General features: G+C 43.8%; 1 protein-coding gene across 4 annotated transcripts in view; it reads right to left on the bottom strand.

Annotated features, from left to right (window-relative positions):
* Positions 1-23,467, bottom strand: part of MGAT4C (MGAT4 family member C) — a 1,156,917-nt gene that overhangs the window by 165,376 nt on the left and 968,074 nt on the right. The window contains exon 9 of one of the 4 annotated variants that reach the window (XM_085653923.1): positions 3,249-3,500. The exons of the other annotated variants lie outside the window; for them this stretch is intronic. The gene's annotated coding sequence lies outside the window, so the exon portion shown is untranslated. The remainder of the gene's footprint in view (positions 1-3,248; positions 3,501-23,467) is intronic. 4 annotated transcript variants of the gene reach the window in all.

Here is a 23,467-nt window from a genome sequence, read left to right as displayed (position 1 = left end):
ACCTTAAGCTGGGAAATAAAAAGCATATCAATCAGAAAATTACAAAGAAAATGCATCGTCTTAATGTCCCTGCTCTCTTGGTAAGAATATAAAGTGGCTTCATTTTTATACACCCATCGTAATTGCGCCGACCTTCATCTAGTGCAAGAATGCAAATTTAAATAAGAGAAAAATTCTTAGGTGCCTGCAAAAACTACGCCCAGCACAAGGAATACTGCCTATACTAGATTCCAAAAGATACTTTATTGTAGAACTCGGTTGCCGCAGAAAGTTTTGGAAAAAAAAACCTGTTTATTTAAAAAGAAATTCACATAGGCTGTAGAATTAAAGATTAGCACTGACAAAGCCAATAGGTCTGGGGTTAGTTGCCAGCCGTAAGACTTTGTCAGTGCTCATTTGTCATTGTTTCTGTGAACCTTTAAGGAGGGAGTTGCCGGGCCCACACCAAAAGAAAAGATAATAATAAATGGCAACAGCCAAAGACTTTTTTTTTGTCTCATAAAGCACACATTGCCATTGTAGTCCCTGGCACTGAAGTGAACTACTTTGCGCGATAATAGGCTCTAAGTGGAAGAGTACAATGTTGTCACTCACATTGAACTTAGCCAATAGCTGAAGTGGGCTGACCCATTACCCCATGCTGTATGCCGTAGTGGGCAGTAGAAAAATGTGAATGACACAGCAGACCAATGGCTGAAGAGGGCTAGCTGAAAGGCTCCTGTAAGTAAGTATATTATATATATTTAATTTTAGTACAATGAAGCGGTCTAAGCGAATGTCAGACCTAAGAAAACAAGAATTTGCAATGCAATAGGTCGCGCCTTTGGGACCTTATTCATTTTTAGCTCTGCAGCACATTATTCTAATGTTTTTTTTGTGTGCAGTTTTATATAGCGCAAACTAGACTTTAATGGTTTGGAGTGCTTAACATTAGCCCCAGTTACACTACACAAGGTGTTGGGTAAAGGTGCCCTGTCTGAGGTCCAATCTCATGAGCAGGGGAGCCTTGCCTTGCCAAATTCTCTGCTCTTGGAGGTGTCGGGAATGGGAGGTTGAATGACAGTAATGCACACCTGTATTTTGCATAGCTTTTTCAGAAGCAAAGCCTTGCAGATTTATGAAACAGCTGTCTCAGTGGAACTCATCTATATTTTCTTTAACTTCGGAAGGATAGCAGGCTGATGCAGTCAAACGTGATGATGAAGCAATCACACTATACATGGAACTCTGCGGAAGGGGCTTGAACAGCCGTGGCCCGTCGAGGGAGTTCCGTGGGGCGGAAAGGCGGGGCAGGGCGGGGGAGGGGCAGGGTGGGGGGTTCCAAAAACCAGAATATGGATAATTGCAGGATAATTGCAGGTAAGTAAACAATAAAATAAATAAAACGAATTTCGTAGCGCGCGCTGCATCGCATTTTGCGATGCAGGGCGGGCAACGAAATTAGTTTTATTTATTTTATTGTTTACTTACCTGCAATTATCCATATTCCGGTTTTTAGAACCCCCCGCCCCGCCTTTACACCCCACGGAACTCCCCCCACGGGCCGCGGCTGGGCTTGAACCCACTAAGCTATGCGGTCAGCTATAATGAGACTGCAGCCCACTGCCTGCCGACTCTCTTTTGAATGGGGAAGAGGGAGCAGCTGCACCGACCCACAGAGTGGTCAGGGGTGCATGCAGTGCACAAGATCACAGCATTCTCCTGCTTACTAATGTAAGACATCAGAAGCGAGCTCTCCCTCTGCCCCTCTCACATCTGCATAACAGCATGAGAGGCTCCACGGGGGTGATCATGAAATGTGTGGCCTCTCCAGCAGTGACGGGCGGGAAGTGATGCTGTGTGTGTGTGCAGCTAATTGAATAATACTATTTCACCCACCCTCCCAATATGGATCATCAAGCCATTCAAATAAAGTAAGCTAAAAAATTCCAACTAGACGCATCACCCATCATACATATGACCTTATCTAGCAATGGTAGTCTCTTGAGAACAAACTACACAGGCTGGCATGGACACCCTACCACGCAGTTCAACGAAAAACAGCCAAGTCCTTTCGCATCACATTACAATGATTCTTATCTGGATCGACCTACTTTCTTTTTCATGTTGAACATCAGGAGCCATTGTGAAATAAGCATTGTGCTAACAAATCTGGTGTTTGACACACACAGCAGCACAGCAACACACAACTGGAATGCCTTATGCAAAAATGCCCAATTAACCTTAGTCAGGGCTGGCATATTTTAAAGCCACTGTATGCAGCAGCTTTTCGATTTAACTAAAAATAAACTGAAGAGGGTGCCCAGTTACAGCGAAGATCTTGAAATGACTTGTTTGCATGGTAAAAGGGAGTGCCCATGTAGCAAAATAATAATTTAGCACTGGACACTGAAATCCAGCTCTGGAGCTGACTTTGGTGTACTGTGGAACTTGCTCCACACATGTAGAGATTCCAGAACATAGAGCCACTCCTCAAAGTGACCACCTGGTAGAGCTGACTAGAACACTGTTGAAGGTGCACTACTATTGCCGCAATATAATCTAAACCGGACTGTCCAAGTAACTCCTTTCTACCGTCTGCAGAATCATGCGGGAGCGTTACGCCTTAAGCTTTGGAAATACAGCTATGTGAACCCTGTCCTAAAAGTACTCTTCTGGCTGTCTGGTGATAAAAAACAAATTCAAAATACTCCCTGCCACTGCCAGATTTACTGGAGCAAAGGAAAATGATATTTGAAGAAATTGCTACCCCAATACAATCCAGCCGCAACCCTGTAGTCAACAAGCTCGCATGTGGTCCATCAACTAAGATGAAGATCCCTGGTATTTAGGTCCTCAGACTTGGGAACGCACTAAACCCAAACATGATGGCAGAGCCAAATAACCTGTACTCTAAAGGACGGTGACTGATATTCGAAATAAAGAAGATGGTGTCTGAGGAACACCAGATAATGGCTGCACTTGAATTATGAGAAGTCTGACCCTCTCCCAAAGGGATGGGGAGTATACCTACATAACTTTATTCGTTTCTTTTTATATTTGAATCTGTATATGTCTAAGCAACTTATTATGCAGCACTATTTTCCAATATATTCTTTATGATCCTATATCACAAGCACAAACTCTGACGAATATGAATCACCAAAAACAAGTGCGTACAACAAACAAGGCAAGTGCATTATCACTAAACCCAAGCACTCAGCCCCTCACCCACCCTCTAACCATAGGTATTACCACAATGTGCTGACCTGCTTCCTGGCTTTGATAATGGTCAGAAATTGCCTTCTATACATGTTGTTGCTGCCCTCGTTGTACTCAAGCATGGCAAAGGTCAGGGCCTTCTGGAGTCCCTTGTCCTGTGGATTCACGTCAAACCAGTCTCCCGGTTTAGCACTGCAGGGTGCAGGGCCACTATGGCCAGTATGGAGACCTGCTGTGCACCAAACATCTTCTCTGTCTCCCTAAGGCTTCCCTGCTGTCCTGTGCTCTCCTTCCCAGCTCTGTGAATAGAAATTTGCAAAATGTTTGTTGAGATTTTCAACCCTTGTGCTTGCACAGCTTGTCCAATTCCTGCCACTTATTGTGAAAGATTTAAAAAACACACAAGATGGAATCTCAGCAAAGTCAGTACAACCATTGTGATAATTTCCACCGTTCCCTCAGTCTACAGGCCAGGAGTCATCTGCTTTTTGTTTATTCAAATATTTAAAAAACTGAATGTTCTTTACGGAATGTTATCTAAGATGAGATGCTAGTAGCTGCAGAATCGCTTTGGGCTGCAAACAGACTCAAATACAATTTGCACGCATATTAACGATTACTCGTGGGCTTCGGTGACCATATAGATATGTTTTGCTATATTAAACAGTGAGAGGCTGTGACGCTACCACCAGAGCTGTGGACCTCGGACGTGGGGAACTAGGTTCGAGTCCCTGCATCGGTAATTGTGCCTTAAAAAAACCCACTAAAATGCACTGAAACAAAATAAGAAATGCCCATTAAAAAAAATCATGATAGGAATGCTGATAAAATTTTTAAAATAATAATTCCGACACAGCATAGGGGTGGCCAACCAGGAGGAACCGTGAAGGCTGTCCAACCAGAAGGAACAATGTGTGAAATCGCCTGGGGCGGAACCAAGCGCCCAAATGCATGATGAGAACGAAACATTATCCAATAGAAAGCCAAGCTTCCTAAAGTACAGTGCAAGTAACCAACTAAAAGCCAATAGGAGGGATGAGAGTCCATTGAGTGATTACACCAGGTCTTGCAGGCAGGGCGTACGCGCTGCCTAGGCTCGTCCTAAAAAGGCACTCTTTAGTCTGCCAAAATAATGAGTTGGTTTGCAACAGAAAAATTACTATTACCAGGGTGTGTGATGCAGTAAATCTGACATCATTAATTAGGTAATGCAACATTAATTATATACATGAGAATGTTACCCCCTGTGCATACAAACTAAACCGTTTTAGCATAATTGGAAAGGTTATGGTACCAGCAAATGATGGAATGAAGCATGTGCAGGATAATTGAATACATAAAAAAATATTATATACCTTTTACAATGATTCAAAGGTATTTTTCAGAGAAACCAGTAGGTGATCTTTAAGGGTGTGTAAAATTCACATAATTTGCTTTTGCATAAATATGCAAAATTATTCGTAATTATACGAAATGCTATTCTGGCATTTCGTGCTATGCTTTAGCACAAAATACATCCTCACGTCAATTTTTGACACAAGAATGCATTTAAACAAGAGCGCCATGAACGACACTCACTTACGATCTGCTTATCCCGTCTGTTTACTGTGAATTTGAGCCGCAAATTGCATGCTCACTTTAAATTTATACCACAAACGGCATGTAATTATTCTAAAAAGGTGTAATGCTGTAGTTTCTGGAATTTTACGAAAGACATAAAATGCAAAATTCCTGAAATGATGTGAATTACACCAGCATAAATTTCTGCCCGGTATAGTGAACATTTAAAAAAAGATCCAGTTGTGTGGAGCTTACAATTGAGTGAGGTAGTTGAAGTGCTAGTAGTGATGTATGAAGACTCACACTATTCTACCATAGCGGTCACTGGATGTTTACTTTCAACAAGGCACTTTAAGAACTCACAGCATGTCTTTCAGCCAAAGAAAACATGTATTATTAATGGTCTTCATCGGGGCAAATCAGAGTGTAATCGACATTGAATATGTAATGGGCTTTACATTGACCAAATCTCCTCCTGTGCATATCCGTCAACAGTCAAACCTGCAAATAGACAACATATATTACGCAAAGAGGTTTTGATTGCTATGTAGTTTAAGGAATTTAGATAGTTGGCACTCAAATTACAGCTTCGAGAGCCTTTATTTTAACCAACGCTTTTGGCTCCAATTTTGAAAAGGGATTTTCAGCACCTAGTGTCATTAGTCAGCTTTTTTTTAATTCGCATTACATTCAAATAAATGAACCTCATTTCACATATTATTGGTAGGTGACACAACCTCTAATTAAAAGCAGCCACAATTTTACCTAGAGTCAGCAGAGTGTGAGGTAAATAAGTATTTAAGGGGCACATGCATCAAATTAAGGAATAGCGATTCCATAATAGCGATTCTTCTTAAGGAATAGCTATTAAGGAACCGCTATTTCTTATGCATGTAGGTTTCTCTAAAATATTAGCGATTCCTACACATTCCTTAATAGCGAATCGCACATTGCAATTCACAATTAAGGAATGCCTTCCCATTCATTCCTGGGGGCCTAGAGGTCCATAGGAAAGAATGGACAGCATTCGCAATTTGCGAGTACCAAATACATACTCGCAAATTGTGCATGCAATTTCAAGGGTGCAAGGGGGCCAAAAAGCCACTCTGATGCATCCCCAACAACAGGTAAGTATTATCACATATGGTGCACCCATGCACCACAATGCACTTTGAAAAATGAATTTTTCTTCATTTTTCAAAGGAATTGCAAATTACCATCAACTTCAACTTGATGGTAATTTGCGATTCCAAATTGCAATAACGCAGTTTGCGGATGCATAATGCATCGCATTTGGAGAATCGCAATTTGCAATTCCCTAACTGCATTCGCAATTAAGGGAATCACAAAAAAATGCAATTCCCTTCATTGCGAATTGCCAAAAAGGTACATGCATCAGGAAAGGCCATTTTGCGATCGCAAATGGACGATTTTTGCAATACGCACTGTTTGCAATCGCAAAATGGTTTGATGCATGTCCCCCTAAGAGGCCACTCATTAAGCCCCCATTATAAGTTACCTCATTATAATTTGTGTGCAATCTGCAATTGGTCTGTTGACGGTATCAGCACCAGCGGCCTGAAACCTACGAGGAGTCCTTCTATTCAAAGCAGACAAAATGCCAGATGAAAATCTGGTCAAGAATCAGGAATAACCAGGAGAAACGGGTGCATTGCATCTGATTCTCTCAGATATTCCTAAATTCCAAGTGAACCATCACTGTCCAACCCTTTATGTAAAGGTTTTTTCGAACCACAGTTCCAGCTAGTAAAAGTATCGCAAACCCATTTTCCAATATTTAAGGTGGGACAGGGAGGGTTCTGCACTCACAGATCAATGCATGTCCAAGTTCTTGTTTAAATATCCATCTGTTGCATTATCTTAGGAATTCTGCATGGAGTCTTGTGATCTATGGGATACGTTACACTACCTCTCTTGCTTTGCTATATGACACAGTGCTATAGGCATCATGCGGCCCTCATCTGCATATTGAAAAAGGCCTGTTGTATCTGTGCTGTGTGTTTCACTACAGAAATGAATTGCCTTCATAACCATCAAAGTACAGGCAACACACGCATTTCAAAGTCAGATGCAGATGGGTTGAATAATTGATTTTCTTTTTCCCCAAAAGAATTTTGTTTCTCTTTCTGTAATTTATGTTGAATCCATTTTGTGGAAGGATAAAACTGTTGATGCTGACATTGATTATCTAATTAAATATCAGATGAAGTACCTGCGCAGAATCAGGGGCTGTGTTAGCCTGAGGTAATGTGCCCTTAACAAGATTAAAATAGCTAATGAAGCAAGTAGCAAAGTCAAAATTAATAAGCCTTTTCGAGACAAGTAAATGTTAGAAACCATAAACCTTTATTAAATGTTTTGCATCATTCCAAATTAAAAAATATAATTAAATTGATAATTAGCATAAGTATAAACCAGACGCAGCAGGGGGTCTGACAGAGAGTCAAGCCTCAGAAAGAATTTTCTAGGTTCTAAGCATGAGTTGACTGACAAGGGTTGGCTCTCCAAGTATTATGAGATGATTCATGGCTCCAAAATGAGTACTTTTTATATCAAAATACACAGTAAAAATCAACATAAGGTGATCAAGAATTTTACATAAGGTTAGCGAATCACAGTTCACAACAGAATTGACAAGTATATATCACCATTCCATCACCATCCCGTAAATTAGAAATAATTGGTCTTCTCTTGACCTAATGTCATTGGATGTGACAGTGCAAAACTAGTAACAAAGAAAAGAATGACCAGCTCGTACAATGAATAGCCGCACTGAATCAGGCAGGAGAGTCCTTGAACAGTGACATTCTGAACGTAAACATTTCTCCGAGGCTCACCCAGAACAACATCATAATAAAACGTTTCATCAGTGGACATGTTCTGCGTGTCGAGTGCACAGAAATTAAAATACAGCTGTATTAAATTTCAAAATTGAATCTGGTGTAGTTTGAGCCTACTTTGGCCAAGTGTAAAAGAAACACAGGTTTGCAAAGTGCAGTGAAACCGTTGTTGATGCGCGACATTAGGTAAACACTTTTTTTGTTAATTAGAAAACATATCTCACATTAACTAACTTGTTTATGGGTTCAATACCTTGCTGAATGGGTGGGAATGCACTGCTCTGGACAGATTGGATTGATCAGTACCGAGCCTACCTCTGGAAGGTCCTGCTCCCGAAAAATGCTGCTATAGAGAAGAAGAAGGCCTTTTTCATTGGTGGAACTGGTAGAGTGAGTGTAACAGCAGCATGAATCATCTCACTGAAGTCAGGCAACAAACAGGTCCAAAATCCGCTGCTGGGCCTAAGGATCCACTGATGGAAACCCCAAAGTCTCCTGAGAAAAGGGGTGCCAGTAGGTATGAATCAAATGTACCCCATGAAGAGTGCACTTTGAGGAGTCGCGATGCCCTCTTGCTGCTGCTTTAACTGTAGCATAGCAACAGGTTTTTGTGGACGATGTGCCATTTACTGTCAGCTGCTTAATTAACTAAATTAGGCCATGTCCCCAGCCAAGCCCAGGCAAGAGCTATATGGGGCATTTGATTTAATTACACGTTTTCGTATGCTGGTGTTGGCGTTACATCTACTTTTCATTACATTTTTCGCTATCACTATGGAACATCAGTGATCACCAGGGCTGACACTCCGATAATAACAGAAGAGGGCAGCAGAGAGAGCTATTTTCCAGCTTGGAGTTGCGGATAAGGTCGTTTTCTGACGAGTGTTTTTGCCCGAGGCACTGTTAAACCTTAAACCATTCCCGAGCGTCACTATGTGTTTGTAATCTGTCTTCAAAGGTGAGGAGACAGTGGGAGAGAAGGAGAGATGACAGAATCAATAGCAGTGCGGCCAGTGGTACAGACGGGGAGAGTACAGGTAGAGAGGGGGAGTCGGGCAGACAGGACTAAACTGAGCGAGATGGGAGAGCGAGCACAGGAGAGATAAACAGAGGCCGCACAGGCGCTGGAAGGAGAGGTGTGAGGGGTGCTGCAGGGCCCTCAAAAACACATGCTGGAGTTCAGAAGGTGAATGAGCAATAAAGATGCCTTTAAATTGTATGTTTATATTTTCACATTTACTGTGCCTTCAAAGACAAAGGTCGGCTGTCAGGCTTTGTGCTCTGACAAACTGCTGCTAACTTTAACTGGTATTTACTTTTCTTTCTCTGACTGCAAAGAGAGAAGATTTGATAAAAGTAACCAAGTTGACAATCTTTATAGGGTACAGGAAGTAAAAGGAAAGGCTTTAGGATGTCAGTTTTTTTCTGAAACACACAACAAAATTTAAATTCCTATAAATTAATTATACACATATTTCAAAATATATCAGGAACTAGGAATGCAGAAATGAAGGACCTTTTAGTAATTCTGAAGTGTGATGGAAACAATGTTTTTAATAGGATCTAAACAAATCTAGACACTATACTTGGTGATCTGTTAATGATAAGAATTCACTGAAAACCGATTTTTACACACTATCATTTGTGCCCTGTTGCAATTGGGTTCTACTCAGTTAGTACAGCCAGATTTTTTGCTTTATGGATCACTCGGTTTTGAACGTTTTACTGTAGGTAAGTCTCATTACATGTGTCTCACCCACAATTTACCTCGAGGGTCCACCTTTTAAGATAAGGTCGCTGTGACTCAGTAACGGTGAAGGACACTTTGCTGGTTACATGTGAACATGTGTACAAACACGTGTGCACATGTGTACAAGCTGCGCGTTGAAGACTACTGTCGAGCGCAGCCTGGTAACTGTGCCCAGGTAGTCTGGCGCAGTGGGGACTCTGCAGGATTAGATATTGACCTGAGGTAGGCCTTATAATGTTAGTGTACACTAATAGGGAAAGTCAGTGTGATTTACTGTTTTGTCTTTTTTATATACATAAGATGAAAACTGCCTTAGAGTGCTGTTTTGCTTCCCTTTGGCCTACAGAGACCAGAGACCTATCGAACTGGGGTGTAACATGTGTAGGAAAATCAATTCTGCAAGTTCCAGAAAGATGTCTGTGTGATTTATGGGTCATCCAGAATTGTCATATTTCTCTGGCTCAGCTTGGGGTCAGAGCCAAGCCCTTTTGTCACCCTGCTGTGCCAGGTTAATTACATTTGAGGACCAGTTGGGGGACAGCTCTGGACCTCTGAACCCATAGACAGAGACCAGGAAGATGGCTTGTACAGGGAGTCAGGAGAACCATCTTCCTGATTATCTCACCTCTTTGGAGGTGAGGAGGTCTGCTGAAATTGCCCTGTTGACTAGAGCTCACCACCAGGAGTAAAATGAGCCCAAGATCGTAAAAAGCAGCCCAACTGGAACTGAGTTTTGGCATTTTAATATTTTGTGACATGTGACTTTTTCGGTGATGAAGTGCGTGGTGCTCTGCTGCAGTTTCTTAATCTACACCCGGGATGGGCCAGGGCCTTGGGTTCAGCTCAAGGATCAGTACAATATTTTTCCAAAGGTAGGGGCATGCGTGGGGCCCTGTCCCCAGACTCATTTCTACCTTCGGGTACCCCCATCTCCCTGGGGGCTGACACAAAGAAAAGGTGGTGGGATGACTTATGTGTAATAAAAGGGGAGTTTAAGGCTTGGCAAGTAGTTTTAAATGTCATGCCAAAGTGGTAGTAAACACCACTCACAGGCCCTACAATGGCAGGCCTGAGACAAGTTTGAAGGGCTACTTGTGTGGGTGACACAATCAGTGTTGCAGTCCCACTAGTAGCATTTAATTTACAGGCACTCTGTATATGGTATACCACTTTGCAAGGGTCTTATAAGTAAATGAAATATGGCAATTGTGTATACACCAAAGTTACCATGTTTAGGGGAGAAACACTTGCATGTTAGCACTGGTTAGCAGTGGTTAAGTGCTCAGATACCTAAGTCCAACTAAAAGAATCAGCAAAAACAGGAGGTAAGCAGGCAAAAGGTTTGAGGGAAGATCACCCTAAGGATGACAGGTCTAACAATGTCTGTCAAAGTTGCAATGCACTCCACTCCTATCTGTTGTCTTATAGCAGCTCGGGGCCTCAGGTGCAAGCAGAAACAACAGAGGAGTGAGGGTCCATTTCTGTCAAATGCTACACATTATGGGGAAAACCACAGCGATTAATCCCTGCAATTATTCCTAGCCACCCGGTTAAAGCAGAGCCACATTACCATCCCTATGAAGCCCAGAACCAAGCAACCCCCTCTAAAGTAAGAAATTGATAGCCCAACTCATCACAGTTAAAATCTTTTTCCACATCCAAGGAGAGGGCAACCCTTCCATCCAGGATGTTGTGTATCTGCCACAGTATGTGCTAGAGACCTCATATTTTTAGTTGAGGAACCCCTCGCACAAACCCTGCTTTCAAGGGATATATTAAGGTAGGCATTGCTTTTCTTAGCCTATTGGCCAAGATCTAGGCCAGATCTTCAAGTCTGTAATAAGGAAAGAGATAGGGTTATGACTCAAACACAAGAGAGGATCTTTCCCAACTTTGATGATCAGTGTAATGAGGGTTCTGTTAAACTCTGGATGTATGTCTCTGGTTGTAGCAGTGTCTTCCAGGAAGTCATTCAACACTGGGGCTATTATAGATTGAGCTTAAAGAATTCAATTGGGAATCACCCCTTCATAGAAGATGCTCCCAATGTCACATCTTTAATGTCTGTTGTGATTTCATCTACCGTTAGTTCACCCTCTAAAACTTTGCTTCCCACCTGCGTTAAGGTGGACATATGCACACCCTCCAGGAACTTGTTTTCCAGGTCTGTGGTGTCTATTTGACCGCGGGGTACAAATTCTGAATATAAAATGCAAATTCTCAGTGACAGCAAGTCAGTGGGTTTTTAATACCACTCCATGACCTCTAATAGCTGCTATAACCGAGGAAGATCCTTTCTCGCGAAGTTGGAGTGCCACAAGCCTTTTTGCCTTTTCGCAATGCTCATAAGGCTTTCACTTGATCCTAGTTAGGGAATATTCTACCCGAGTGGTAAATAAGGCATTCAATTCATGTTTGACTTTCATCAGGTACCTTACCAACAATGCTGAGGATTTGTGAGCATACTGAATAGTCAAGTCTCATGTTAATGTTTCTAACTGCTCCTGCTTCTCCCTACTCAATCAATGAATAATTGCAAAGTCACTCATCATGTTGCCCCAAGTATAGGTTCCAGTTACCCAAAGGGTCTGTTTAGAGGCAACTGAATCCTCTCTGAGCAATAGATAATCATCTATATGGGAGTTTAACAACCTTTGTTCCAGTAAGAAGCCCATATAAATGGTATTTTTTTTTATTAGCAGTTTTATATAGCGCGAACTCGACCCGAATCCAATCAGGTATCAGAGCGCTTTACATAGCACCAGTTACGTTACATGAGGACACACATTCATTTTTTGTTTGTTTGGCACGGGGAGATTAAGTGATTTGCCCAGAATCACAGGAGGTTTAGCGTCGTTACCTAGACTCGAACCCAGGTCCCCCAGGTCCGAGGTCAAGCGCCCTAACCGTTGGGCCAACTCCTCTTCCCACAGTTCTCCGCAGTTTGCAAGAGAGGACAGTAGACCCATCAATAATGTCTAGGTTATTGACAAGGGAAATGCCGCCCTCCAAAATCTCACAGGAAGCTGGTCATTGAGCATAACTCTTTCACTGGTACATCATAGATCTTATCTGCCTGATCTGTCCAGCCTGGAATCTATTACTATTTTCCAGTCCCCACAAACTACCAGTGTGCTAATATCTATTTAAGACACAACCCTAAGAGATTGGAAAAAAGCATTTGATGCATAAGCACAACCCAACACCACTGCCTGTTCTTGAACATATTCACAGATATAATTATCTGCTAGGTCCTTCCATATATTTAGGATCATATTGGCAACAGATTTGTGAAAAAGAATCGCCACCCCACCCTTCCTGTTCTATGCTGAGCCTGAATCATCTTTTTCTGAGCCCAAATTATGACTTGGCCACCAAGTTCATCTTTAACTTTTCAGGCTCCTTTGGGGAGAGGTACGACATTTGGACACTAGATACAACAATATTTTCCTTGCTTAACATAGTGGGTAACACTATACTCATTCAGTAAGAGCTATAAGAGATGTTTTAAGGGAGTGCGGTGATGAGGTCTGAGCAGGACTATACTTTAGCTGGGGAAAGCGTTAATCACCTCAGTGGAAGCCCCTCTTACAAAGTGAGTAAACTCCCACCCAGAGACCAGTCCCAATCCTCGGATGACACTCTCTGAGACACAGAGAGTTGAATGCATAGGGAGAAAGGGTACGTGCAAACAAAACCAAATATGAGAACATATAAGGATGGTTATCTAGATATTAAAAGTGGTCATCTGGATACCCCGTAAATATCTCAATCTCCAACCAAGGTGCACAATCCCAACAGGATCATTCTACTATTCATATTATAAGATGGTAGGCTAATCCCCTCCAACATACCACCAGACTTCCCATTGGTGCAACCTAATAGGGCTAGAGCGGCTATCACAATTCTCATATTCACATGTGTATGCATGCTAGTACAAAGGCACACAAAGGCTGACAGGCCACATTCTCACTCATGTAAAAGGGGTATCCAGGCCAGCTACAGCACAGACAATGGAAAACTGGTCTGACAAATCATCCCCTCAGGAAATAAAACAGTGTAAACAGCAAACAGCATGGAGAGAGAGGAATATAAAACCATATCTTACACCCACAAGAAGCCATTAGAAAATTATCCCAGAGGACATTCTGGAGGTACCCTGTTACGTCATCAAAGGAGATCTTGATTTATCTCTCCCCAGATGAATTTGTGCATGAGCGAGTCCCTCCTTGCCAGCCTAATGCTGTGTGACAGATCCTAGTCTCTTCACCTCTGCCTGTTGGATCATTTCATCAGTTGCAGCAGTGTTGAGGGCTTCATGTGGGGACAGGGAAAGTTGGTTTGGTATTATAGTATCCACTGAGGGGCTTCCAGTCAGTCCAGAAATTTCTCAAGGTCCTCTGGCACATAGAATTTTTAGTTTTTGCCATTGATCGTCAACAACATCATGGCTGGCTCCAGCAGGCAAAATCGAATGTTGAGTTTGCACAGATTGGGACATATTTCTATAAGTTATGTTTTACATTTGAGGATGTTTGCCTACAAAGAAAATGCTTGTATTGTAGATTTTGTGATTATGATACACAAAATAGTGCATTGTTTCCCTTAGCTACTGTGAGGACCTGGCTTGCCTGTTGATGCCTCAAAAAGCATACAATGATTAGTCCAGGAAAATTCGATTTGGGCAGCCGGTGTGATCTGATCAGGTGCATCCTTTTAAATTCCACTGCCAAAGAGAAAGGGTGCTGTAGCAAGTCTAGGAGTCTTTCAGAGACTACCAGAATTACCATGAAGCACACGTTGCCTAATCAGCTTTGCTCTTCCAAGTCTGTGAGCTTCCTTTGAGTGTTCAAAAAATCCAGGCCCATGACCAGGGCATTATGCAGACCATACAGGTTCCTTTCCACTTACACATCTCTCTTATCAGATACGTCCATTCTCTTATGGAACTGGGCAATGCCAATTCTAACTGACTTCACCTCAGCTTTATCTCCAAAGCATTGTCCTTCATGTTCCCAATAGCTAGCTAGATCATAGACAGTTTTTTCACAAGCATGTTTATTGTAATATCCACAAAGACAGGTGACTTTGATCTTGATTTCTCAGACACCGCTTCTGAAAACGGGAGTTGCTTCCTGGTTATCTCTTTAAAAACTGAGGTAATTGTTGCAGAATGCAGCAGGTGACCTGGTGCTGGGAGTGGAATGTATGTCAGTGGCATACAAGTAATGCACCTACTTTGCAGCTTAGGCCGCAGCTCACCCAATCACCAATAGGTTCTCTAACTTTGTGACAAAGTAGCTGTTTCAGTATAAAAAGCGCCGCTACTCCCTTCTGGTGTGCCTCCTTTCAGTGAGGTGGGAGTAGATAAGTGCTTCTGGCTGAGCTCCAGTATGGTTCAGGGTTGCTATGCCATCCCAAGGTGGTGTAGGTAGCAAGGACTGAAAAGGAACCACAACCAGCACACATACAAGATGACAGAATAAGCAGCCAGAGGGATTAGGGACAACCTGAGCCTGGGTGAGTCTGGGTGAAGAAATGGTAGTCAGTGCGGGAAGGGCCAGAGACAACTGTGCAGTGTTCCACCAGTGCACACTATCTTTAATGGGCCAGTACACTGCTACTCAGGAAGGTTAGATGGATGGGAAATGCCTAAGCCCCTGCAACCAAATTAGAACAACTTCTGACCAATCGGGCTGTATCAGAATTACCAGACAAGAAACAATTGTCTTTCTACCATTGAATATGGATGAAATTCCTTGAACACATTTATTGGCCAGGCAGTCTGGAGACAGTAATATAAAAGAAAAGACAGTTTGTCAGGGCAGATCTTTTAAATTAGTCCTGGTGAGGAAGAAAGTGATCCATTTCAGGGCATTTCCAGGGCTCCCCATCTGATGGAGTCTGTGTAGGAGGGTTTACTGTGATATGGTGTCGAAGGATGCGGAGAGGTCAGGGAGGATCAGAACTGCGGTCTCTCCCTGGTCTAGGAGAGATCTGATGTCATCAGTGGCTGCCATTAGGGCAGTTTCTGTGCTGTGATTAGCACTGAATCTTGATTGGAATGTATCCAGGAGGTTCTTGATCTCTAGGAGGTTGGAGATTTGGCTGTTTATTGCCTTCTCCAGGAACTTAATCGGAAGCAGGAGCAGGTAGATAAGCGGGTAGTTCTTGAGTTCTTCCAGGTCAGCTGTAGTTTTTTTAGCAGAGGTTTTACTTCTGCATGTTTCCATTCTTCTAAGAAGGAGGCAGAGGTGATGGATGAGTTGAGGATGGAGGTGAGTTCCTTATTGATGGCGTTGCTCCCCAGATAGACCATGTGGTGGGGGCAGGGTTACCTGGGTGCTCCTGAGTGGATGGAGGTAATGATGGTGGCAGTGGTCTGCATGGTTAATTGATCCCACGTAGGTAATATAGTGTTTGAGGGTGAGTCATTGTGTTGAGGTGTTTGTCGAAGTTGTCGCTGGTTGGTTGGGGTCAAAGTTTCCATAGATGGTGGTGATTATGTTGTAGAAGAAGTCTGCAAGAGAATGATGGTGTTCTCAGTTGTTGCAGGGTTGGCGAGGTATTTGATGATGCTGAACAGTTCCTTGCTTGAGTTTATGCCTTTTTTTGCGGGTTTGAGGGGTGCGACTATATCGACGCATTCGGTGATCCAGGTGTTTCAATTTTGGATGGCCATCTCAAGGTTGAAGGTGGTGTCTGGGTGGGGAGTGTTGAGGGTGTTGGTCCATAGATTTTCTGGTATCTTACTTAAGCTTCAGTGGGGGGTGCTGGTCTGGTTGATGGGAGTGTAGGAGATGGAGAAGTGAACAATTGAGTGGTCAGACCAGGTGATTTTCGAGGTGTGGCTGTATTTGATTTATTGCTGGCTGTGAAGATACGGTCCAGAATGTCTCCAAAATATGTGCGTGGGGCCAATAACGATTTGGGGAGGCCAAAGTTGTCGATGCTCTTGAATAGGTTTTCTGCGTTGGAGTCATTTGGGTCATCGATGTGGAAGTTGAGGATGAGCTTCTCGGTGCAGATGGCCGGGAGGGCCATGAGGTTGGAGATGTCCTTGCAGAAGGCAGGGCATGGTCCTGGAGATCTGTATGCCAGGGTGCTGATAATGGTGGGCTTGCTGTCTGTGTTGAGTTTGAAACTGAGATGTTCCATGATGGGGGTGGTGTCGTCCTTGGCATCTGTGCAGTGGAGGGACTCTTTGTGGCACACAAAAGTGAGACACAATGCTGGATACAAGTGTTATGTGCAATCAATCGAGTCTTTATACTTATACATCAGCAAATAAAGATTATATACATGAGTAGATGATATTCACAACTTAAATAAAACGAAACAATGCTGAACAAGGGCTCTTACCATAGCTCCAACAATGAAGTGTGTGAAATGACTTGATCATTGAACAAAACAGTGTTGCAGACAAGCAATACATTGGGAAAATATACAGTATTTTATGTTATGTATAACTATTTATAAAGCGCACAACTCCTGAAAGGTATCTCTGTGCTGATTTCTCCTGAGACCAGACAGAGTTAAAAAAATTAAAGAGAGTGATGGGGACCTAATTAGTAAAAAAACAGGTTTTAAATGTTTTCCTGAACATAAGTAGTGAAGGCATGTCTCTGATCTGAGAGGGAAGGGAATTCCAGAGCTTAGCAGTGGCCACCACAAAGTTTCTGTCTCTGCAGTTAGTTCTAAAAGTTCTGGGGACTACCAGCAAGTTTGCGCCGGTAGAACATACTGGTCTGCTAGGGATGTAAATCTTTTGCGAATTCTTCAGGAATTCAGGTCCTATATTGTGTGTGGCTTTATATGCAATGCACAGTGCCTTAAATTTTATTCTGCTTCTAATTGGCAGCCAGTGTATTTGTTTGATCACCTCAGAGACAGAATGAAATGTTGGTGTGCCAGACAGCAGTCTGGCAGCAGCATTTTGAATAAGCTGTAATTTGCTTTAAAGCTGATTGCTGAGCATTGATCAGTAGACCATTACAATAGTCTACTTTAGACAGAACCAAGGCAGATATAATCGTCTTCCTAGCTTCCATAGGAATAAAAGGAAACCATTTCTTTGCTATTCTGAGGACGTAAAAGGAAGAACAGACTACCGAGCTGACGTGGTATTTGTATGACAACTTGTCATCAAGGATGACCCGACATTTATGGCCTTTGTAACTGGGACAGGAGGCTGTCCAAGATTATCTGGCCACCAACCGGAGGACCAAGCTGGAAAGTGGTTGCCAAAAACCATCACCTCGGTCTTAGAGGAGTTTAGTTTGAGGCAATGACTGGACATCCAGTACTTACTGTATGTATGTATTATGTACAATAGCCAACTGTTTGAAATGTCTCAACAAATAGTGTACATGGCATTGATTAACAAACAAATCCAATATCGATACAATCATAATGTATGTGATGATTCAAATCTGAAAGTATCAAACCAAAATAGAAAACTGATTGAGTATTCACTGATCCTCTCTGGCAGTACTTGGTGTATGACATTTGTGAGAGCCACTCACAAGCGGAAGGAGGATAAGAGCAATGAAAACATGAAGGTAGGAGAAGGCAGTTGCCACCTCCCTCACATGAGGCTGAAACCTGCAAAGCATTGCTTATCCTCTCAACTGTATTTTTATACCAGCGGTGGCAACAGTTGCAGCGGAAGCATTTGGTGGTTCCAGCGAGCCAGCGGAAGCATCCCGGATGCGCGTGCTGCGCTGTGCTCCCCCACCGGATGGCTCATCTACGCCATCCTCCTCTCTCGTCGTGGAGGTGAGGTGAGTTGGGTGTATTGAGATCGGGGGGCAGCAGAAATCAGCAAAGAGTTACTGGGCAAACAACAGGCCCAGTAGCAGGTGGCATGTGGCTGCTCAAGGAAGCTGGTTGCTGAGTTCTGCTGAGGCTGGTCAGCTGGCGGCCTGGGTGTAGCTTGTGGGTAGTAGCTTTGAGCCCAAAAAGACCTAAAAGGGTCAGAAAGACAAAAAGGATACATACTGCCTTGTAACACTGCCTGTTGAGGTGATCAAGAGCTAGTATAACCAAGACCAAGAATATTCAAGTCATCACTGTGTCACTGCAAGACCAGAGAGGGCAGTGTCTGAGGGTAGTAAACAGTGTTCGTGCCCATGGTGAGAATATCCGGGGACCCAAAGGATCCCAAACAGCGAAAGTGGCCCTGATAAAAGCCACCAAAACCTTAAACACTGAACACTAAACTCCAAGTTTTAAGTATCAAATATCAAACCAGCTAATAGCAAGTTAAAGCCACAACCTGGAAAACCTGGAAATAGCTTTTATCAGGAAGGGGAAGTGACGTCTGCTTGTGCTGCTCGTGACTGGAGCCGGAGCAGGACTGAGCTGACTCCCAAGTCCTGGCCCAAAAGTTGGGTCCAACAACATGCCAGAACCAAGAGAGCCCCTACTACAATTCGAGCGGTGTCCCTCAAGTCCCCAGCAGTGGGCGACGGATTCGCGGAGCATGGTGTACTGCAGTGGCCACACCGCCCCCAGGGAGCCACAATAAAAATGAGGACACAAAGCACTCTTTTAAGCCTGGCACAAGCTTGCCAGCGGCTACATAAAACTGCAAAAAGGAAAGAAGATAAGTTACTGTCATCAGCTAGTGTGGCCCTGGAAAGGCCCAGGTACTTCTCAGCACCAAAAACAACTCAGCACTGAGAGTGAAGCACCAAAAGTGGCTCAAAACTTGTCAGTAACATCAACACTTTACAGCCTGAGCACCTCATGGGCAAAAATGAGCACATGGTGCAATGGACTATACCCCAACTCTTTTGAAGCTGCAACGGAGAGAGCAGAATCTGTTGAGGTTACCACTGGCCATTCAACCCGTAACGTAATCCCGCTCAGCCTGGAGATAATAATAGCGGGTGAAGGTATGGCCACCGCAGCTGATGCAACAGATATCTCTCAAGAAAGTCAAACAACTGCCATCAGATCTTCACAAATTATAGAAGGGGCTCAAGACATGACCCAAGGGGGGGAGGGGCAAATACCCGGCTGTAGAGGCCACCATTGCAGATGTCATCAACACAGATCAATGAGGCAAAATATGCTTTTTCTCTAGCTGGTGCTCCAGTTTCTCAAGCCTACGATTCATTAAACAACAACTAGATTGGACCTCAAATACTGTGGATGGGAAGTCTGTCACATGGCCACAAATGGTGGTGTTGGAAAAAATTAAATAAAACATTAGACACCATGGCCAGCACATCACTGCTGCATGCAGATAAATTAGAGGTGAACATCTCCATCTTAGTAAAGTGGACCGTTTGAATAACATAATCATTGGAGCTCCAGACTCAGCACAAATGGAGTTAATGCAAAGCCTGTGAGAAGCTATCAAGTCTCCCAGAAATAATGACCACCTTGATCAAAGAACTGAAAAGGGACCAGGAACTTTAAATGCTGTAATCCAGCAGAATCAAATCGAACGTACGTGTCCTTGAATAAAAGGGGGGCAGCTAACACATAAACTGGCTATAGTGCATTCGCTCATCCAATGGTTCAACCCATCATAGACAGCGATCCTCTCCATCAGGGCACAGAGCAAAGGTCCTTCACTGTGTCCCAAGCACAAAATAGGCCAACAAACATTGATCCCAATGTACCTGAGGGAGTTGGAGCACCATTGTTGAGGAAAATTTTTAAAAAGCCTGAAACACCTGAAGAAAAGCAATAAAAATAGAAGATCGAATCTTCTGGATTGGCTGCAGCCAGATAAACAAGACCCCACAGGACAAAACTTGTCCTCCTAGTACCAAAGCCAATGGAGACACCAAAGGCAAGGGGGGCATCAAGCCTGTTTAAAAAGAAATAATCAAGGAAGCTGCAAAAGCCATTGCAAAAGGAGTGTGAACCAAGGAAATTGTCACAGAACTGGAATGCTCCCTGCAAATGGATTCACCACTCTCCACAGACTATGCAATCCAGCCAAATGATAACAGATCAAAACTCAAAGTAAATCTACATTCGGGACGCAACCAACGGCAAAGCATTCTGCACCTGGAGAAGTAGTCCAAATGCCCAGTCAGCAAGCATAGGGAACAAGCAGAGGGCGCCCATATAGGGGAGCCAGAAAATACCTTGATACCTATGAAACTATGTGGAACCCAAAAAGACCCAGCTTGGAATACAAACAAGCAAAACAATTCAAAAGGGGAATGTGGAGAGGGCAACAGCAAGAAGTCCCTAGTTCTGTCACGGGTGAGACGCAGACCAATGGTCAGATCTTCGAGACCAAAACAGACCACAAAATTGTCCTCTACCCAGACTACTTCTCCAGAGGACAGAGGGAAGTCCTCAATGGGGGAAATATCATGAAACTTTATGCCAGTCTACCAGACTTGGAAAAAATCTGCTCCTCCGATATTGAGGACAGAGTCTTCCTCCCCCCTGGAGAGCAGAGAGACAAATGCACGTAAATCACTTTCACCAGCCCCATGCCAGCCAGTGTCCTGGAAAAGAATACGTTGTAGTTAGGGAAATTGGGAATAAAAGTGATACACCCCCTTAGTGAATAAATATCCGCTTTTTCAGAAGTAAATGCCAGCAAAGCACTAGGCGATGAATCAGAAAGACAAAGTACATAAAAGAATGTCAGTGGTTCAGTACTGAGGGGCATTAAAAGGGGAAGCCGACCTCCGTAAGTTTTAGAAGGGGAGCTAATAAGTACAACAAGCAGAACAGTGGATTGCTTCCGCTGCACAGCACAGCAAACAAAAACCACAAATTGGTTATTGCTACCAAGAGTACTGTGTACTCGGTCCTAGCACCTTAGACAATCAGACTCAGGCAACTCGGAACCCCTCTTAAAATCAGCTAGTGAAACATAAGAGTTCTAACCGAGTCCAATATAAAGAATGCTGCAATTAAAGAGCTGAGAAGATATGACATCACAGCACTCCAAGAAACATGGGCACTTCACTCTGCTTCCTGGGACAACTTCACAGCATATGTAGCAACAGCATCACAAGAGGCATATCAATCTACGCCAATCTAGGAACTAATGCAAAAAGAAAAATTGATGAACAGAATGTTGAACAATGTCAAACATTCTCCCCAGCACAGAGATCTGGGCCTAAATCCATCGGTTTTTTTGGCTAAAGTTCCCTAACGTTTTTGCTTTTCCCCTAGACCTTTTTTCTGTCATAGTGTTGCCAATTTAGATGCTTTGGGTACTTTGCACTGCTGATCAGTGTCAAAGTGCAAGTGCTCCCTGAGTAAAGTATAATGGTAATTGGTTGTCCATAATTGGTATGTTTGCCTTACTTTGCCTTACTAGTAAAGTCCCTAGTAAAGGGCACTATGTGTGCCAGGGCTGGTAATGCAAATGCTACTAGTGGGCCTGCAGCGCTAATTGTGCCACCCACACAAGTACCCCTAAAGAGGGAACTCAGGCCTGCCACTGCAGTGCCTGCGTGCAGTTTGTTAAACTGCCATGTTGTCCTGACAAGTACACCCACTTGCCAGGCCTTACCCTTCCCTTTTTATGCACATCAGACACCCCTATGGTAAGTTTAGGGTACCCCTCTGGGCAGGGTGTGGTGTATGTGAAAGGTAGGACATGTACTAAGGTGTGTACCATGTCCTGACAGTGAAATACTCTCCATTTCGTTTTTCACTGTTGAAAGGCCATCTTGCCCATAGGACAGAATGGGGAGGCTGTGTAGTATGTTTCCAGCCTATCTTCCCATAGGCTTAAGAAGGAGAGGTGAAGTTTAGTGTGCCTGAACTCACAATTTAATAACACATCTTTTTGTGAAGGTGGTTTTTGCATTGTGTGTTTAGAAACCACTCTTTTAGAAGTGGCTGGGTTTTTGTGTTTTAACATTTCTGTGTGTCTCTGCCTGGTTGTGGATTGACTGTCTGGATTTGAATGTGATAGGCTCTGGGGAATGTCTTGACCCAGGGGAGGAGGTGAGACAGCAACAGGCTGACCTGCATCTGTAGTGTAGGCGGGAGGAGTAGCCCCTGAAGGTGAAGAGGCCTGGGCTGCCTCCATAAAACAATGGCTCCATCTTCTGCTGAGTGAGTAAGGATTCAGACCCCCACTATCAAAGGAAGGAGGTGTCACTGGCAGGGAGACACCCAGAACTGGTTTGGACAGGGGTCAGTGCCCCCCTGAACACAAAGACTTCAAAGACATTTAGGGGTATAACTATGAGAGCTGAAACCCCTGGACTTTGGAATGGAATTGTTCAAGACTGTAAAGGATTGAAACTACTTTGTTGTCAAGAGGAACCTCTGCCAAAGAAGAAACAGCTGAAGAGATTGAAGGAATGGACTGACCCTTGCTGTGTGTTCTGGGGCTGGCCTGCAGTATGCTGATTTAAACAAGGAGAGGCTAAAGGGACTTTGCTGTGTGCTGTGTCCCCCTGCTTGAAATGACTTTGCTGTGTGCTGTGTCCTGAAGTATCCAAACCCCAAGGGCCCGAGGAGAGCTGTCTCCCTGTTGTGGAAACTCAGGAACACAAAAGTTTCCAGGTGTGTCTCAGCGATGCTGTGTGCGTGCACTTTTTGCAGCCTGAGACCCTCGTAAGAATTGTCCTGTGATCGTGGGCACCAGGAGTCAAAGTGAGGCTCAGCGACACTGTGTGCGTGTGTTTTGTGCAGCCTGAGACCTTCGTGAGGATCGCCCTGTGATCGTGCACACCCAGAATCCAAGTGAGTCTCAGCAACGCTGTGTGTGTGTGCTTTGTGCAGACTGAGACCTTCATGAGGATTGCCCTGTGATCGTGTGCACCCGGAACTCAAGGGAGTCTCAGCAACGCTGGGTGCATGTGCTTCGTGCAGCCTGAGACCTTCGTGAACAGTGCCTTTTGACCGTGCACACCCGGAGCTTAAGCGGTTCCAGCGACGCTGTGTGCGTGTGCCCTGTTGCAGCCTGAGATCTTCGTCATTACCATTGGCCCAGACCTGCAGCCCCGGAGGAGCTGTGCCGCCGGTCTGAGCCAGTCTTTGCCGAGGAGGGACCTCGAACCATCCTCGTGTCGGGGATGGGGGGGGGGGCCCGAGTTCCACTGCCTGAAATCAGTGAAGCCGTATCGGAGGCCCAAGTCGCGAGGAGAGG

This window comes from Triturus cristatus, chromosome 4_1 (genome assembly GCF_964204655.1).
Source record: "Triturus cristatus chromosome 4_1, aTriCri1.1, whole genome shotgun sequence".
Lineage (NCBI taxonomy): Eukaryota > Metazoa > Chordata > Amphibia > Caudata > Salamandridae > Triturus > Triturus cristatus.
This window is presented reverse-complemented; position numbering and strand designations above follow the sequence as displayed.